The 15,354-nt window shown below is 38.2% G+C and overlaps 1 protein-coding gene and 1 pseudogene across 2 annotated transcripts in view; one reads left to right on the top strand and one right to left on the bottom strand.

Moving 5' to 3' along the window:
• NELL1 (neural EGFL like 1) overlaps positions 1–15,354 on the bottom strand; it is a 1,037,291-nt gene that overhangs the window by 821,049 nt on the left and 200,888 nt on the right. The gene's annotated exons all lie outside the window — the stretch shown is intronic.
• Positions 6,716–9,565, top strand: LOC126018976 (actin-related protein 2/3 complex subunit 3-like; annotated as a pseudogene).

The raw sequence follows: 15,354 nt of genomic DNA, 5'->3' as shown, positions 1-15,354 counted from the left end.
CATGTATAGGAAAATTTCATGACTTCATTTCTCCTGACAGCTGCATAATATTCCATTATGTATATGTACCACAGTTTCTTTAGCCATTCATCTGTTGAAGGGCATCTTGGTTGTTTCCAGTGTCTTGCTATGGTAAATAGTTCTGCAATGAATATAGGTGTAAGAAGGGATTTTTGTATTGTATTTTTGTGTTCCTAGGGTATATTCCTAGGAGTGGTATAGCTGGGTCATATGGGAGCTCGATTTCCAGTTTTTGGAGGAATCTCCATATTGCTTTCCATAAAGGTTGAACTAGATGGCATTCCCACCAGCAGTGGATAAGAGTTCCTTTCTCTCCACACCCCCACCAACACCCCACCAACATTCTTTGTGATGTGTGTCAATCTCTGGGGTGTGAGGTGGTACCTCATAGTTGTTTTGATTTGCATCTCCCTGATGATTAGTGATGTGGAGCATTTTTTCATGTGTCTTTTGGCCATTTATTAACTTCATGAAAAGTGGTGTTCTTAAGAGAAAATACAATTTAGTAAGGTGAAGGGTACCTAGATCACCCCGAAACCCCAGAGCTTAGAGGTGACAGAGAAGAAAATAAGTAAAGGGGGAGGAAGAAAATGAGAAAGCAAAGTAATGGGGGAATTTGGGATTGGGACTTCAGTTATAGTGGCAATGTAGGAGAGTACTATAAATTCAAAGTACAGACTCAGCAACACTAACAACATATCTAAGTTGCAACAAATGAATTTTGTAATGTGTCTGTCAAGGTAGCAGTCAGTGGACAAAGAAGTGAATGATGAAGTATGGGAACTTTTGTGATGGAATTTGACACTCGTGGTGGGATTGGTGGCGAAATATTATAAGCCTAAAACACGACTATCAAACTCAACTTTGTAACTTTTTTTTAAATTTTAAATTAAAAACATTAAATAAAAGTAGTACCCTTAATAGCTACATGTTTTCAATTTTTGCAAAGGCATAGACTGTTTATAAGCTTATGACTATATGCAGAAATAAGGTGGATATATCAACAAGATAAAGATTAAACTTTATTACACTATTGAAATTTAAATATATAGTTACTATGTAATTGGGGCCCACACCCAGTGATGCCCAGGGCTTACTTCTGGCTTTATGCTCAAGAATCATTCTTGGTGGGGCTTGGAGGAACATATGACACCCCATGGGTCTATCCAGTTTGGCCATGTACAAGGCAAACAGCCTACCTGCTGTTACTTTCTTTATGGTTGCTTTTGATATATATATTGATATATATATTAGTCATTGTGTATTTTTCTTTTTTTAATTTTTTTACTTAAACACCGTGATTACAAACATGATTGTAGTTGGGTTTTAATCATAAGAACACCCCCTCTTCACCATCCAACCTTCCCATCACCAATGTTCCCATCTCTTCCCTCCCCCATTCCCCGCCTGTAATCGAGACAGGTTTTCTACAACCCTCACTCACTGACATTGTTATGATAATTCTCAGTGTAATTATTTCTCTAACTGCACTCACCACATTTTGTGGTGAGCTTCATATCTTGAGCCGGTTCTTCCAGCCCTCATCTCTGGGAATTATTTCAATGTCTTTAATTTTTCTTAAAACCCATAGATGAGTGAGACTATTCTATGTCTATCTCTCTCCCTTTGACTAATTTCACTCAGCATAATAGATTCTATTTACATCCATGTATAGGAAAATTTCATGAATTCATCTCTCCTGACAGCTGCATTGTGTATATGTACCACAGTTTCTTTAGCCATTCATCTGTTGAAGGCCATCTTGGTTGTTTCCAGAGTCTGGCTATTTTAAATAGTGCAGCAATGAATATAAGTGTAAGGAAGAGATTTATGTATTGTATCTTTGTGTTCCTAGAGTACCTCCCAAAAAGTGCTATAGTTGGGTCAGATGGGAGCTCAATTTCCAGTTTTGTGAGGAATCTTCATATTGTTTTCCATAAGGGCTGGACTAGACATCATTCCCACCAGCAATGAATGAGAGTTCCTTTCTCCCCACATCTCCACAAGCACTAATTTTTCCTGTTCATTGTTAATTGTGCCAGTTTCTGTGGTGTGAGATGGTCCCTCATTGTTGTTTTGATTTGCATCTCCCTGATGATTAGTGATGTGGAGCATTGTTTCATGTGTCTTTTAACCATTTGTATTTCTTCTTTGAGAAAGTGTTCATTACTTCTCCCTAGTTTCTGATGGGGTTATATGTTTTTTCTTGTTAAGTTCTATCAGTACCTTTTTTATCTTAGATATTGGCCCCTTATCTGATGGATATTGGATAACTAGCTTCTCCCATTCTGTGGGTGGCCTCTGTATCCTAGGCATTATTTCCTTTGAGGTGCAGAAGCTTCTCAGTTTAATACAGTCCCATTTGTGTGTCTCAGCTTCAACTTGTTTGAAGAGTACTGTTTCTTTATTGAAGATGCCTTTAGTTTTAATGTCCTGGAGTGTTTTACCTTCATGTTGTTCTGTATACCTTATGGCTTCAGATCTGATATCAAGGTCTTTAATCCATTTGCATTTGTCCTTGGTGCATGGTATTAGCTGGAGATCTGAGTCCATTAGTTTGCAAGTGGCTGACCAATTGTGCCAACACAGTTTATTTAAGAGGCTTTCCTTGCTCCATTTTACATTTCTTGCCCCTTTATCAAAGATTAATTAATTGTATAACTGGGAGCATTCTCTGAATATGGGAGGCATCACTTTTCCCAACTTTAAATTGTATTACAAAGCAATAGTCATTAAAACAGCATGGTATTGGAATAAAGACAAATCCTCAGATCAGGGGAATAGACTGGAGCTTTTATTATAATTTTAATAGCCAAAAACTTTTTGTTTGTTTGTTTGTTCATTCTAGGATCACATTTGGCAGTGCTCACAGATTACTCCTGACTCTGTGCTCAGGATCATGCTTTTTTGTGCTCAGCAGACCTTATAGAGGACCAGAAATATAACTTAAATTTTGTTTGATATTTAATAATAAATTAGGATTTTCCAAACTGTTAATTATTTGTTTAATTTACTTAAATTTTTAAGTTTGGGGAAGGAATAAATCAGTCATAGAAAGGACTATTCCAAGATCTGTGCTTATGTTTCACTCCCAGCAATGATCAGAGAACCAAGAAGTGACAAGTACTGACTGAACCTGAGACTTCTGCAAACAGAGTAGCTCTTGGCCTGTTGAACTATTTTCCCAAGACAAATTCAAAGAGTTTAAATATGTTGCTTGATTAAAAAATTATAATTATAGTACACCTACAGGTAAAATTGAAAATTTTATTTAAAAAGTTAAAATATATAAAAAAAACAGGGTGGAAAATGTTTCTTTACATATATTTATATCTATAGATCATCTTATAATTAAAAGTAACTTCCCCAAAAATGCCATTGTAAGAGTTATAATTTACCAAGTTTCTGAAGACAATATCATAAATATTTTCCTTCAAATTTTTATTCTAAAAACTTAATCTGGGGGCCGGAGAGATAGCATGGAGGTAAGGACTTTGCCTTTCATGCAGAAGGACAGTGGTTCGAATCCCGACAGCCCATATGGTCACGTATGCCTGCCAAGAGCTATTTCTGAGCGTGGAGCCCTGAGTGCTGCCGGGTGTGAGCCAAAAACAAAAAAACAAAAAACAAACAAATAAAACCTTATTCTGGATTCACCATTCTCATTAGAAATTTAAAAGAAAACACTCATTTTTAAGCTATTATAAGTTTAAAAAGAATTACTTAGTTATCAAACAGCATAAGTTTAAAATGTGAATTTCCTAAAAAGTATCAAAATGGATTTGGGCTTGAACGGAGGATAGAATTTGCACCAATTTCTTAAATAGCCCTAAATAAACTTCTGCCTGCCATTTTTTGCTATATATTCATGTGAAGTGGTGTTCTCAGCACTGATGATTATAAAATCAAAATATTGATCTACTCTAAAAACTGCTGAAGATGCTTGTGTCCTGCAATATAAAATATTAGGTCAAGATTCCACTTTCTTTGTGAAAATAAATAAGTGAATACATCTTATTAATGTACAAATATGCCTTAGTTGTTTTAAAAATGGTAAAATTATATGTTCACCAAATAATTGGTTTTAAATCAATTTATTTGCATAATTACCAGTAAAAGTTTGATATGTATCCCATATCCAGGGTGGTCTAAAAATTTCTCAAGTGCAAAGGGATAATGAAGGGGAAATGTTTAAATTGTGATCTAGAAGCGACTTTGGAAAGAATAGAGAAATCCAGACAGGCAATTACCATATTTCTAGAATTTTTTTTCTATATTGGAAACTTTCCTACATCCTTCCACATGACCCCTCTTAGATTACTACATCTTGGTATTTCTGAGGCATTTTTACCACCCTAAGAAAGCACATACCACACTGAAACATGACATGTTTCTTCTGGAAGGAGTTTGAAGACCACACTTAGCAGTGCTAAGGGTCAACTCCTGAGAATAATATATAGTGCCAAGGAACAAACTGGAGTCAGCCACATTCCTGACAAGTGAAATTACTCCCTGTACTATCTTTACCTGTGTTACCTTTATCCCTGTGATCCTCAAAAGTTTAATCTTCAATACAGATAGTTAAAATTTTACTCCTAATGTTAATTAGATATATAACATAAATCTACATTTACCTAGCAATAGAATCTTGAATATATATTCACTTCTGTCTTCAAATTTTTCTTATCTAAAAAATATATTCTGGGCTTACAGTGTGACTCATTGTTACAGCACATGTTTCATATATGGGAAGCCTTGAGTTTAATCCCCAGCACTACCAGCTATAACCAGGGTCCCTCCTCCAGCAGCATCAGAAACTCTAACAAAGATTCAGATAAAGCATCTTTCAGGTACTTAGATAATGATGCTCAGTCTAAAACAAGCATTTAATATTTATTATCATCTATTTATAATCAGAAATTAGTATGAGACATAACACAAAACATTCTCAACTAAATAACATAATGAAGGACTGATCACTGTCTTCTGAGTTGCAATAGCACTTAAGATAAAATTGATTGCTGGGGCCGGAGAGATAGCATGGAGGTAAGGCAAATTTGCCTTTCGTGCAGGAGGTCATCAGTTCGAATCCCGGCGTCCCATATGGTCCCCTGTGCCTGCAAGGAGCAATTTCTGAGCATAGAGCCAGGAGTAACCCCTGAGCACTGCTGGGTGTGACCAAAAAAAAAAAACACAAAAAAAAATTGATTGTCACATCAGTTACTACAACTTGCTAGTTCATTTAACATTCCAAATAAGATCATAATCTTTGTAATTGATATTATGTTGATTTAATCCTATATAAATAGCATCACTACAGTGATTCAAGTAAAGTAAAAAGGAATAACAAAAATAAAACAAGCCTTGAAACTATTCGTATCTATTTAGTCTAGATAAATAGATATTCTGGCTGGGCGTTAGAACATAAAATCTGAAAATAGCTCTAAAGCTATTTTCTTATTTCCCCTGCCCTTTATAAAGAAATAATACTTAGCATCCCAAAGCCCAGTTTTAACTCTGTTGAACTTGGAGAGTTTAAGAGTCATTTTAATCTATGTCCAATGAGAGTAGAATAAATGTCTCTATTTTACTGAAAATATTTTTAAATCACTGGGGCTTGGATTGTAGTCTCATTCAGAGGATAATAGTTCACAGAATTCTTCCTCCTTTAGGCCTTCTACTCTATCCCATCCTGTTTAATCTGACTAGTTTCAGTCACTGGATGGGTCCTAGTGACAACAAAGAGAGTCAGCATCACTTCCAAACATGCCAGTATGTATATCAAGCAGATCTCTATTACAAAGTAGAACTCTATCTAATATTCCTGAGAACCTGTTTATACAAACAATCCTCTTGCTTTGCCATTTAGTGGTTCAGAAAATCAGACATCTGATTACTTTTTTTCCTTTGTTTCAGTTTGATTTATACCTGTACCAACCATATATAGTCCAAAGTCCTCAAAAATTAGTTAACATAAGATGCAAATGAAGCAACTTTGTCATTCTTTAAACACATACTTGTTGACTCTGAACTACTACTACATTCTAAAGATAAATAAAATGGGTGGAGAAAACCTGCCTTCTTGGATGAAGGTGACCAAATAAGGGGAGGTCATAATACAGAAAGAGCATATATTAGAAAAAGCCAACACTCTTAAAATAAAAAGAAAATAAGCTCTCTCTTTCCACCCACTCTTACTCCCCTAAAAAAGAAAAAAGAAGAAAAAAAATAGGGTAGAGAGATGTAGAACAAAGTGGTAAACAAGTTTCTACTTTAGATGGTCTCATTTGAATTCAAGGAAGTATGAAGAAAGGAGGTGTGGGACAGTCACCCCACTGAGAAGTGAAGGCTTTGCAGATCTACTTACTACTTTCAATCTCATCACTTACCTATCTCTTTTTTCTGGAACTAAGATAAATGATCCCTCCCTTATCAATAAGGAAAAGGAGATTCATTGAATTTTACTCCCTCATTTCAAATGGTCATGCTGAAGATTAAAGAGATGTTATATTTAAACTTTCAACATACGTTGTTGCTGTCTACTAAATATTATCCCTTTGTGCTTTTATTTTCTCTTTATCTTCCAGTTCTCCCTTCAAACTCTAATCTCCAATCCAGAAAGTCAAGTAAGTAAAAGGTATTGAGATCACAACCCAATCTGGATCACCTGAAATAAAACTTGGGTGCAGCCAAGATGCCAGTCTACCACTCTTCTCTCATGGACCCTGGCACAAGATAAAGGCAAAGAACTATGTACATCTTGCTGTAAAATGCTGTCCAGGCTGTGGAGACAGTGTCTACACATTCCCTTTGTGGTGTACCCTAAGACCCACCCATTTCTGGGAGGGGTCTTAACCGGATAATAGGTGTGACCCTACCTGCAAGACCTCCCATTCCTGGGAGGGGTCGGGAAAAAGTTAGATAAGCCTGGGACGAAAGGGATTCGGGCCTTTTTGCCCTTTTGCCGTTTCTCTCTTGGCCCGGCTTGGTTTCCTGGCTTTTGGATCTTTGGGCCGCATGGAGCCCAAAGGGAAGATGGCTAACAGGAGATAAGATGCAGGGCTAGCAAAATATAGCTGAATGCTTAAAAGGTTGACATAGGCCACACACCTGTGGTGGCAAGGGCATAAATAAAGATGATTCTTCCTGAAGCCTGCGTGTGAGTGATTTCACCTGGGCCTGGAACTCGCCGGCTGCATGGAGGTTGCAAAGCCATGTGGGCTGGATGGCATCATTCACCATCCAGTCTCATCGTTAATTATTTAATGCAACATCTGGCGCCTGAACAGGGGCCAGCAACAATGGTAATATTTCTGCTTTTCAGTTTAATTTTGGCTCTTTTCGGGTGCACTAAGCCCAAAACACTGGGCCACGTGCAGCCATGTTCAAACATGGCCGTGACCCCTTCTAGGGAAACAAGGGCAATTAAAACAAAAGAGGTGGAAGCTTGCATCACCTCCAGCCCAGGCCCAGGCCCAAAACTGAAACTTTGTTACAAGAAACAAAAACCTGGGCCTCTTCAAACACTTAGTAAAAGTCTAAATTGGAAAAGGAGAAGAAAAAAGACTATTGAAAATGGACTGATTTTCTGAAAATGACCTTTGGCTTAAATTTGGATTTCGACTTTGGAAATTTCGAACTGAACTTTTAGTTTAAATCACTTGGAACTCTGAACATCCAAAGTGCTCCCAGAGGGGAAAAAAGGCAGCGGTGAAGCCCCTGCGGCAAAAAGCTCCAAGCGGCAAGCTCCAAGCAGCTCGGCTCGGCTGGGATCTCGGCTGGAATCGGCTTGGCTGGGCTCAGCTTTGCCCGGAAAAGCGAAAAACCTGGAATCCACGCTCCAGATCACAAACCGGCAGCGGAGCCTGGAACTACGGAAGAAAGCCACGTGGTAAGATCAGCGTGGAACAAAACAACATCTGAACTTTAAAAGTTTAAAGAAGCCACGTGGTGAGATCAGCGTGAAACAAATTAATCATCTGAACTATAGTTTTAGGTGTAAAAAATTAGTGGGTAGTAATATTTTACTCATAGTTGGTGATGGCATAAGTTTTACTTAGTTAGTAGTTAAAAAATAAAAATAAAAGGGAAGTAATTCAGTTTAGCTCATTTAAACATCTAATTTCTAACCACCTGCATCTTTGTCTTAAGTCATTTTCTTTATAATTTAAATGTGTTTTGTTGTCTTTCAGAGTTAATATTTTCAATTGCAAAATGTTTTACTGTGTATTTTAATGTACTTAGCCTGTTTTTAAAATGTATGTTATGCATGTATGCTGAAGTACTTGTGTATAGGAAAAATATAGGAACAGTAAAGTTCCCCCAATATAGTTTAAAAATATAGAAACATGAAAGTTCCGAAATAGTGCTTGGTAAAAAAGCATTAATAAAATTTTAGGTTACAGGTGTAAAGTATATTTTGCAAATGATATGTTTTTGAAAAGGGCTGGTATATTAATTTTCACTTTATTACGTTGGCGCATGAAAATATTTAAAAAAGGGGGAAATGTGGTGTACCCTAAGACCCACCCATTTCTGGGAGGGGTCTTAACCGGATAATAGGTGTGACCCTAACTGCAAGACCTCCCATTCCTGGGAGGGGTCGGGAAAAAGTTAGATAAGCCTGGGACGAAAGGGATTCGGGCCTTTTTGCCCTTTTGCCGTTTCTCTCTTGGCCTGGCTTGGTTTCCTGGCTTTTGGATCTTTGGGCCGCATGGAGCCCAAAGGGAAGATGGCTAACAGGAGATAAGATGCAGGGCTAGCAAAATATTGCTGAATGCTTGAAAGGTTGACATAGGCCACACACCTGTGGTGGCTAGGGCATGAATAAAGATGATTCTTCCTGAAGCCTGCGTGTGAGTGAGTGATTTCACCTGGGCCTGGAACTCGCCGGCTGCATGGAGGTTGCAGAGCCATGTGGGCTGGATGGCATCATCCACCATCCAGCCCCATCGTTAATTATTTAATGCAACACCCTTTACTGACCAGGTTCTGAACAACTATTGTTCATAAACTCTTCACAAAGCAAGACACAAAGCAAGTTTCCAAACTCATTGAAAACATGGCTCTGCTGTCCATCAGGAGTCAGTTCAAGTGACCTGCCCTAAGAGAGACAAAAAAAAAAAAATACAGATATTGTGGATTAAATCATCTATTACTTCAAGGTCAATATCTTCTTCAAAAACTATGAAATCGAGAACAAAGTTGATAAAATCTTGGTATATATATATATTACTCTCTACATTTCTGATTGCTTGGATAAATTCTAGAAGTGAAATTCCAAAAGCCAAGATGATAAAGAAATGTATAGCCTCAGAATCACAAATTTTCCATTCCTCAAGAGCCTGTATTCCCACTGAATACAATTTATGCCAAACCAGCAAACATGATGAATTGATGAGACCTACCTATAGCAACTAAGGCAAAAAATGGGACTGAGACTCTATGATAAAGTTTTGACCTTAAGCATGATAATTGCACTAAGTGGTGGACTTGCTTTGCAAAGAGACAGTTCATGAACTGTCTTTCACGACCTGGTCAGTAAAGGGAATATGCAGGCACTGTCTACACAGCCTGAAAAGCGTTTTACAGCAAGATATATATAGTTTTTTGCCTTTATCTTGTCATGTTTTATACAAAAGATAGCATGCCTTTACTTGAAAAATCTCTATCCAGAACTGAGGAGGTGAAATAGATTGTCAAAGAGAGATTTGAAATGTTATACATTATTAAGCTGGTGCTTAATAAAGGACAATAAAGAACTTTCTAACATCCCATGTCAGAAAGAAAATGGAATTTTAGAATCACCTGACCCAAAACTGTGTGTTTGAGGATAGGGACAAAAGGTATAAGAAACATGTTCTTTACTCTTTAATCACAAAAAAGAAAGATTAGAAATTGCCTTTGATAATGCACACCGTACTGTCCAAAACACAAATACTGTGCATCCTTCAACCTCCACTCTAAACATACAATCATGAGGCACCCTGGGACTGTCAAGTTCAAATTCTTCATGCTGCCAATAAAATCCAGAAAAGTACGCATTTACTGGACTGAGATTACAATATCAAGTAGCAAAAAACGCTAGAGCCAAAGTGATGACAGTTCAAAGAGCTAGAGAATATATTTTTCATGCATTAACAACTAAATTTTATTTCCAGTAGTATATGCCCCTCACAATATATGCTGGAGTTGGAAAAGGTGCTCCCAGCACCACCAGGTTCAATACTACAAACCTTGAAGTATCATTACTAGGGGCTGTGACTCAAAATATTTAAGCAAAGAAAAAATTACTGGAAATGGTGAGTATGAAATTTAGATATAAATCCTGAAGCTGGATTCCAACCCCAACCCTGCTAGCTGCTCTAGCTTTCATTTTCATTAAAGTTTCCTTTACTCTAAATGTTAGTAGTAATTGACCTGTGCTCTCAACTTCAATTAGGGTTCAGAGAACTTTATGCCAAAATTTGGGGGATATACCTATCTCTTAAATCAGGGGTCCTCAAACTTTTTAAACAGGGGGCCAGTTCACTGTCCTTCAGACTGTTGGAGGGCCAGATTATAGTAAAAAAAATTATGAACAAATTTCTATGCACACTCCATATATCTTATTTAGAAGTGAAGACACAAAATGGGAATAAATACAATATGTGGCCTGCGGGCCGTAGTTTGAAGACCCCTGTCTTAAATGTTATAGATTTAAAAATTAGATGTCAACTCCTTCAAGCCCAGAAATCTCTTTCATACTTACCACAACCCTCTAAGCATGGTGATTTTTTCTTACCATATTTGTTCTTTCATCTGATAATTCAACAAATGCTCCAATAAGTATCCACTTTAAGCCAGGCACTGGGCCAGATGCTGGAGTCACTGCACTTAAGCAAAACAAGCTCAAGCTGCTGACACTCATTAATGGAGGTGAGGAATATGGGCCAGAGAAGAAGAGACAACCTGTGAAACTGTCAACTGAGAGGTGACCAAGGTAATATTGCATAGTGGCAGGTCTGTCCAAGGCAATGAAAGGATAATCAGAGAGATTTGGCACCACATTCCTCTCAAAGCCCAGGCATAAACCCTAGCACAGTCTTTTCAATAGAAATACTACTCACATTTTTCTCAGCTACCAGCATCAGACTGGCACAACACAAATAACAGGATTTATCCTTTGCCCACAGTGCACTCGGCTGAACAGAGAAAAACAAAAGCCAAGAAATCGACCTTTCTGTCTCTGTCTCACAGTACCATATTGACAATTTCCTCTTTTCTGACCACATCATTCTATTCTCCAAAGGCCTTTGCCTTATCCGAGGATCTAAAGGAGTAGAAGCTAATGCTGTCACTAACTAATGTGTCTGCAGTGGGAGGCATCTCATTGGTATTCCACAGAAGCAGGCCCTGTGGGCCGATGTGAATGAAGAGAAGATCTTGTGGGCTCGGCTTTGAAGGATCATCTGCTAGGTCCTGTCCTCTTGTCAGAACTCCTTTTCAGAATCTGTGCTAAAAATGTGGGTGAGGCCACAGAGGCTTTCCTGCAGACTAATATACTCATTCCTCAATGCCTCCAGATCTTCGCAATTTTATGGCAAAAAGAATCCTCCATCCTTGTCCACAATGTACTAGAAGAGATGTTTATACCCAACCTTCCCTCTTGGGCATGCACCCACCACACTACCTAACAATGTACTCAAGGACACTCAGCTGGGAAGTAGAAAAGTCAGAGAGGGATTTGGGGGGGTTTAATTTGGAATGCATCATCATCAAGGATTTTTTTGGGGAACAGTTTTATGACAATTGGTCATTTGAAAATAATTATAATAAAGGGAGTTGGGGCAGATTGGTAGACATAAACATAAAGGGGAGGAAAAAACATAAAGGCATCACAGTAGTGTTTGGAAAGGTAATATAAAAGAGCAAGAAGAAAAAACAGTTCCAATGGAGGGCTTGTTTGCAGTGATCCATTATGACTTGGAATTAAAACCCCTGCCTAGTAATACTGTGGATAAAATTCAAAACAATTTTAAAGGTTCAAAAGAAGCCCCCAGTGCAGCCCAGACTGGTCAGTCTCCCAGGACACAACACAGCATCAAGAGGAGCATGAAGATGATATCAATGAAGAGTGAATGGAAGACACATAGCCCAGACTCTTAGACTTTCTCTAGCTCCCCAGTTGATCTCCATGTGGCAAAACTGGAGCCAAAATCTAAGCATGCTTCCCTTAATGGAAGTGGTTTATTTGCTTATCTTCTGACTGCTCCTCTCAAAAATACAGGTCAACTTTTCCACATGGGGCTTATTAAGGATGAGCTTTAGTGCAAGGTAGGGTCATGTAATTTATATGTTTAACCACTTCATGAATATTGTCACATCATTTTTTCTTGTAAAATCTGAACTCTTCAAGTTAGAATTATTCCAAGTAAAGCCCTAGAGCAAGCAGCAGATATAGAATACTTTTCCCACATGGCTCTAAGTCCAAGCAGGTAAGCAGTATCTCTCTCTACTCCATTCCCAAAGCAGTCAGGTATAGAGGCAAAAGGATAAGATCAAGTATAACAAGGAATCAAATTCTTCCCTATGAAGGGATATCTGAAAATCTAAGGCCTGGATCTCTGCTGAAGGAGAAAGAACACTCCTACTGGGTAGGGAGTGGGGGTAGCCTGCACCAGGAGTCTACTAGAAAGGCAAAACTTTGAGATCGGTAGACAGAATTCAAACAAGTTTCCAAACTGATCAAATGAAAAAAAAAAAAAAAAAAAAAAAAAAAGCAAGCATGAGGAACAGGAGAAATAGTACAGTGGGTAGGGTATTTGCCTTACACACAGCTGACCCAGCTTTGATCCCCGGGAATTCATAAGGTCTTTTGAGCTACCAGGTATGATCTTTGAGCAAAAAGCCAGAAATAATTTTTAAAGACCATTGGAGTGGCCCCAAAACAAACAAGCACAAAAAGAAACAAATCTGAATGGGATTTTGCCTATGGAATTGTGCCTGTTCATCTTCAAGAAAGAAATAGCACTCTCCTAACAAGTCGAAGCAGAATTACACAAATGGGACTATATTAAGTTGAAACCTGACTGCAACAACAGTGATTGAGGAGAACTTTTACTGAGACCATGAAGAAACACTTGGGTTTAGGCAATTTAGTAACCTAGAACCTGTAGTTGATCTTATGGCAGGATGCTTCATGGGTAGGGTTTCTCTATTTTTAGGCAAAAGGCTTTTCCTTTCTATTTTCTCTAATTTTTGTTGCACCTATGCATAAAACTGCAGCCCCATTTTCTTTCTTTTTTATCTTTCTTTCTCACATCTATCCTTGGGCTTAAAAGTGTATTTGACTTTGCTTTGATATGTATATATATGATATTGGATTTGGGGCCACACTTGGTGGTGTTCAGGGGTTATTTCTGGCTCTGTATTGGACCCAAGTTGAATGCATTCAAGGCAAATGCTCTACCCACTGTGCTATCACTGTGCTATCAGCCCCTGACCTTGAGACTTTGCCACATGTCACTATATCTTCACTTTTTATTTCCATCGAGAAGCTTCTGCACCTCAAAGGAAATAATGCCTAGGATACAAAAGCCACCCACAGAATGGGAGAAGCTATTCACCCAATACCCATCAGATAAGGGGCTAATATCTAAGATATACAAGAGACTGACAGAACTTAACAAGAAAAAAATCTAACCCCAACAAAAATGAGGAGAAGAGATGAACAAGTTCTCAAAGAAGAAATACAAATGGCCAAAAGGCACATTTGATGTTCCACATCACTAATCAGCAGGAAGATGCAAATCAAAACAACAATGTGGTACTATCTCACACCACAGAGACTGGCACATATCACAATGAACAAGAACAATCAGTGCTGGTGGGAATGTGAGGAGAGAGGAATTCTCATTCAATGCTGGTGGGAATGTCGTCTAGTTCAGCCCTTATGAAAAACAATATAGAGATTCCTCAAAAAATGGAAATTGAGCTCCCCTTTGATCCAGTGTAGTGAGTGCAGTTAGAGAAATAACTACACTGAGAACTATCAATAACAAAGTCAGTGAGTGAGGGATATAGAAAGCCTGTCTCGAATACAAGCGGGGATTGGGAGACGGAGAAGTTGGGGGCATTGATTTTGGGAGGGTTGCACTGTGGTGAAGGGGGGTGTTCTTTTTATGACTAAAACCCAACTATGATCCTGTTTGTAATCACAGTATTTAAATAATGATAATATTATTTACAAAGAAAAAGAACTGAGCCTGTCAAATGATGGTAGGCCAGGGGAACAGTAAGAGACCCCACTGTGCAGGGGTGGAGGAAGAATTATTGTCAATTTGGTGGTGTATATGATGCAGTAACATAGTGCCAAAAAAGGTGAATATCAATATTAATGAATATGATTATACCATAATAAAACAATTGTGAAAAAAAGAAAAGAATCAGGCATCAAAAGGAGAGATCAAAGGATTAAGGCCACAAAAGATGTGGGTATAAGGAGGGGAGAGAAAGTGAGAAAGCAGATGTGGATCAAAGCTGCAATCAGGCACTTGCCATTGTGCACTATGGGGAAGAAGAACTATAATTAAAGGACAACAGGTCCAAGATAAGAAGAGGCCAGTTCTGAAGTTTCCTGTAACTGCCCCTACTAACAGGGTTGATGGACTCTGCAGCCAGAATCTAAGTGCACTCTATGCTCATGGCCTTGATGATTCCCATGTGGCAGAAACAGCCAGGCACTAAAATAACTTCTTGATAACAAGACTAGTTCTACCTCCCTGCATCTGTCTTCATGTGAACTTCTGTTCTGTTCAAATATATAAGAAATATCGTTACCCAATTCAGCATTTACAGCATCATGGACACATTAAGTATAAACATTAATCAAGGTGTGGAACTAAAGTCACATGGTGGAAACACTGTTGGCCCCCTGACCAGGGAGTCATTTCCCAGCTTGTTTGACTCAAAGCACTTCCTCTGTTGAGAGATCAATGTGGCAGCCCTGTGAAAGGAAGGAACTGCTCATCTATGGTTGCCAGACAGTTACTCCTTTTTCTTTTGACAGAAAGAAATCTAGGCACAGATATGAAGAACATCTATGATGACAGTGAAAGGAAATAAAGGATGCGCTGGTCTCGGATGCCACATTGAAACAATGACTCACCACTAGGCTGTCTCATCCAAATTTCTCATTTAAGATTTAAGATTATATAACCTTACATTTTAATTCACTGCTATTTGCAACCAGACCTGTCCTATCTAATACACATGAACTGACAGATTTAACCATAATAATTCCACCAAAAAAGGCATTATTATTATCCTAATGAGAAAAGCTCAGGATACTTA

The sequence above is a fragment of the Suncus etruscus genome, chromosome 9, assembly GCF_024139225.1.
Source record: "Suncus etruscus isolate mSunEtr1 chromosome 9, mSunEtr1.pri.cur, whole genome shotgun sequence".
NCBI lineage: Eukaryota > Metazoa > Chordata > Mammalia > Eulipotyphla > Soricidae > Suncus > Suncus etruscus.
This window is presented reverse-complemented; position numbering and strand designations above follow the sequence as displayed.